Below are 5,644 nucleotides of genomic sequence, written 5' to 3'. Positions count from 1 at the left end.
GAACTGATAAACAAATTAGCAAGGCTATAATATACAAAATCAGTTGTATTTTATATAATAATAATGTACAATCAAAAAACTAAAAACTATTCAGTTTAATACACCTTCAAAAAGAATAAATCAGTTAGGAATAAACTTTTAGAAGAGTTAAAAAAAATTGTTGAAAGATATTCAACGAGAGATAAATAAATGGAAAAAATGTCCTGTACACATGGATTGTCAATACTGTGATAAGCAAACTGAAGCTTCAATGACATGCCTATCAAAATTTCAATATAGTTTGGCAAGAAGAGAAAAAAAACATGCAAAAAAATAATTGGAAATGTCAAGATACACCCCAATAGCCAAAGCTTTCTGGTTCAGTTTATCATAGCATTAGAATAATAAGCGCAATACAGTATGTGTGTTAAGACAGAGTAATAGGTAAAAATAAATCCAAGCAACCTATTTCTGTGCCTTTTATTGTATATTTATTCTCTGGAAGAATAATAAATATCATATTTTCAACCCATTGAAGATACATTTGCAATATCTTTGATTTTTTAAATTTCCCTTAAAGTTAGGCATTGGCATATATTACACTATACATAGATGGGAAGAGCTAGTAGGAAAAAAGTCTGATGATGACTTCATTGTAAATAAAATGAACAAATCTAGAGTCTGGACCATGAGTAGAGATATAAACTTGTATTGAACATATACAAGTAGAGATATAAACTTGTAGAGATATAAGTAGAGGAACATATACAAGTAGGAACTTGTATATTCATGGAAAAGGACAATAATAAACATAGAGGAAATAAGAAATTCTGTGATTCCCAATCTTTATTGAGAATTTGGACACTTGTTAGACACATTCTTAAATTTTACCTAGGAACATATACAAGTAGAGATATAAACTTGTAGAGATATAAACTTGTAGAGTAGAGATATAAACTTGTATTGAACATATCCTTATATGGTGACATGTGGACTGTGTCATATATGGGCCAGAATTAATTTGTATTTTATCCTGATCACTATCTCTTGAACCTGATATTACCACTGAAATCTCATAGATGATAAAACTGGCATTCAGAGATTTTAAGTGACTTCTCATTAAAAATTTAGTTGACTACCTGCATTCCCAGATCAGTCTAATCTATTTATTCATCATCTAGCTAAGTATCTACCATCTTCCTAAATGCATTGACTTCCTTAAACCTCAAGTTTTAATTATTTTGAGGTAATGAATGTAAAAGAAGGATAACTCACATTTTATCTATTCAGACAAAAGTACAGAGATGGGTGAAAAAGAAATTAATGTTAATTAATAAACAGAGGAATCTAATTTATGTTATCCTCCCAATATAAAATCATCCCTTCATAGGAGATTTTCCTTACAATGGAACACCCATATTACATCCTGCATAATTCAGGTTTTAGATGTATATATTCAACACATGATGACTAAAACCATCCAAATGTGGCCAGAGTTTCAAGATGAATCTCTTGAAAGCAAATGCATCATTTTATTGCACAAGCCTTCTCTCTTGTGTTCATAACTGTACTGAAAATTAAATACTGAGAAGGCCTTATTTTTAATGATATATTTACTTATAGAATATATAGTTTTTACAACCTATGCCTGAAAACAGATGACTGGATCAAAAAGATGTGATATAGTTTGAATACTATATCACTATATTTTTGAATACTATTTGATAATCAAAAATGATAAATTCATGCCATTACAGGAACATGGATGAAGCCAGAGGGATAATACTCAGTGAAATAAGTCAGAAGGAAAAAGAAAAATATCAGATTCTTTCACTTATAGGAGAAATATAGGAGAACTAAACAAAGGCTCAAAGAAAAAATAAAGACAAAACTAGCAGGCAATTATACATCTGAGATATACAGCAAAGGAGGAAAGAGCACAAGGGACTATGGTGACAGTTCACGGGTGAGGTAGTGATAGGAGATTTATAGGGATTACACCTGAGGGGAGAAATCAAATATTGTAGAAAAATAAATGTAAGAAATTAAAAAAATAAATTTTAAATGAATGTATAATTTTTAAATATAGTTTCATTAAAAATATGAAACCTAAAACACAGAGGTATGAAATGAATTATTTAAAAGAGAAAGTATATTAATTTGGAGGAATGTCCTCTAGAGTCTATATAATGCAGAATATTCCACCCAAGATTTTTAGTCCCTATACTCTCTGTGCTTTTGATCAAAACAAGTCTCTAATAAAGATTATTTTGGATCACAAAATAAGACTGCTGATCATTTTCATATTTTCAAGCATATGAACCTAAGAAGTCACCTAAAATTGGCTTTGATTAAATTTTATAAGATTCTCAGAGACAAATTTTAAAATCTCTAAAACCAAGACACTCTCCACCAGGTTTCCAGAAATTTGTATCACTTCTTTTCTCAAGACATCTGATATATCCTGACATGGTGCAACTTTCAAAAAAGCCCTTCCTTACTCATTTATAATGGAAAGCCAACAAACCAAATTACCACATCAATTTTACTGAGAGGATTTTGAAGTCACTAGCTACATCAATTCAACCTTCATTCCTAAAAATGAATGACCAAAATTTGATCTATGTGTCTAAAATAATAATTCCTTTGCACTCTACCAGTTATTAAGTTTACTCCTTTGTAAATGGCCTTCATAGAATCAGAATCACACAACCAGAAGAGTGTCTTCTGGCATCTAGATAAGTATGGTGTCCACGTTGTACTTACATGAGATCCTACATAAAAATCCACATCCCTTCAAATATTTCCACAGCAGATTCAACTAAAGATGGCCCTATGAGAGCATGGTTTACATTAGTCTATTGACCTAGGAATTTGTATTTGGGGTTTTTAGAATGCTATTCACTTTGAGAACCATAATCATTTAAGAATATAAAGAGATCTAAAATTCATAATGATTGTTGGTGTGTGCTTCTAAATCATACATCTCCATGAAATTTCACAATAGTGAGCCACTATGAGTAGGTAGATAAATAGGTAATTCAATAAATAAATATTTTCAAAGACAAAAACTGAATTTTGTATTTTTAGAAAGAATTGGCTCTTTCTGCTTCACTGCACTAGTACACTGGAGAGACTGTAGGTTTAAAATTAGATATAATTCTATCTCACCTACTTATAATAAATGTAAAGTTGATTAAATAATTGATCTGAGCATGTGTCTTTATGTAGCACAGACTTAAAGAGACGAGGGATGTTGTAAGCTACATGTGAGACAAAACAGTGAACATTTAGCCACACCTGGGTATAGGTGATCTTTGAAAAGTAGCTCTATATTTTAGCATAATTATCATTTTTTGTAACTGTCATAATTTACATTCACAAATGTCATCATTAAAATTGGACAATGACATCATTTTCAAACTGTCTATACATTCCACTCACTTTTTTCTCTCAAATTCTGTAAGGTCGTTAATGTAAGCATTATTATTTTCTATTATTGCTATTACCATCATTGTTATCATTAGGAATTTATTGATGGATAAGACACTTGTTTCACATAATTTGTGCCAAAAAAAAACAAACAACAGATAACCATAACTAAAACTAAACACATATCTGGATTCATTTCCCAAAGTTGTACTTCAAATTAAATATATATAAATTAATAAGAGCATAATATTAAATATTAAATAAATAAATATATATTTTGTTAAACACTACATATATTATATACAGATATTATATATATCAAAATATGTATGTACATAGATTGATCTTATATCAATCTATCTAGATTCATTCCCTTTATGTTATAAATATATAATCTGTATGATATCTATGTATATTTAATTGAAGGAAAACTTTGTGAAAGATCTATCTGCCCACAGTCAGGATAGATCTATCTATCCACAGTTTGAAAATGATGTCATTGCCCAATTGTAATGATGACTTTTTTTTCTTAACCTTCACTATACATTCCATTTCGTATTTTCACAAAAAACTAAACAAGCAACTTTTAGATTTGATTAGAAATATGAAATCATGTAAGGTAACAGAGAGTGCAGAAAGCAACAATAAGATTAGTGTTGGTGCCTTATAACCATCCTTCATTCATGGAAAAGGACAATAATAAACATAGAGGAAATAAGAAATTCTGTGATTCCCAATCTTTATTGAGAATTTGGACACTTGTTAGACACATTCTTAAATTTTACCTGAACACATCCTTAAATATCCCATTATGATTAGACCCTACATTTTCAATGACCTTCATCTCCCTTCCCATGCAGAGAAGACACTTACTAATCAGGTCCAAAGCCACTTTCACTTGTCTGTTTTATACTCAAAATTTTCTGCTGTACATTTTGAAAAAGGTGTGGCCATTTACTCAACCTTCAACTGCAATTCAACTCTTCTATTTCTCAACTTGACCAACTTTTAACTAGGTCACAACACTCATTTCCTAGACTCATCACCTTACATCCTGTATAATTTCAATCCAAATAGGAATCAATCCTTGCAAAAAGGTTAGTACAATGGAATCAACACCTTTGTGCTTACATCATACATTTGCATGGAAATATCTCCGCTCCTGAAGAATATAGCCCATGACACCAATGCTACCTTAAACCAGTCTCAACTTGACTGCATTCTTTCCCATAGATAGGCTTCATCACGGGTTGTAGAAATAATGCACCTTCCCTTTTTTACTTTTTTTTAATAGAGGCATGTTTTATTTATTTATTTATTTTATTTGTTTGTTTGTTTGTTTGTTTGTTTGTTTTGTTTATACAAGCACTGGGTACAGTCAGAAGCGCAGGAGGGTGAGAGAATTCACCAGAGCCAGAGCGGGGAGCAGAGCAGGCAGGACAGAAGTACACTGCTGAGGGGAGCAGCAGGCGGCAGGAGAGGTCTGCGCGCCATGTGGGACCTTCCTCTGGTGGCCGGGGAGCAGCTGGGGATCAAACCGGCGCCGCAGAGGCCACGGGCGGCTTCACAACTCAGCGCTCAACTGCTGCGCCACCAGAGAGGCCCACCTTCCATTTTTTAATGAATATTGTTTATCCTTCAACTTCCTTTTTGACATTAAATGACTTGGTTGAATTATGACTCACTTGTTTTCTTATTTAGTGGACCAATTTAATTCATATAAGTCTCACTTACATATTCTGTCAGAAAGTATCATAAGTAATTTTGACTATATTCCAGAATATGATATAGTGATGGTTAGCCCTATCTTATTCACCAAAATTCAGAGCAGCATTTCATAAACAATGTCAGCATTTCCTTTACTACCAATTTTACTATTCATCATAATCAATCATTCATGACCAGACAACTCTCAAAATTGCATAATAGCACATTTTAGGTATTAACATAAATTAATGTCTTTTAAAAATGTAAAACGGTGTTCTAACAGCCCATCAACTTTTTTTAAGAATACATAATTTGTTATAAATTTTTATTTATTTTGTTTAACCCAACCAGAATCAAGTAATTGTTTCTTTCTGAAATTCCCGTGTTACTGAGATGCCTTTATGCATCAACTATGTTTTAAAAACTTGAAACTTAATTGATTAATTTTGAATTTAGGCTAAGAAGTCCCTTACATGAAAATGAAAATAAATAGAATTAGTACATTTTATTACCTTGTCACTTTTAC

The sequence above is a fragment of the Talpa europaea genome, assembly GCF_964194135.1.
Source record: "Talpa europaea genome assembly, chromosome: 13".
NCBI classification, from domain to species: Eukaryota; Metazoa; Chordata; class Mammalia; order Eulipotyphla; family Talpidae; genus Talpa; species Talpa europaea.
Note: the sequence above shows the minus strand (reverse complement) of the source record.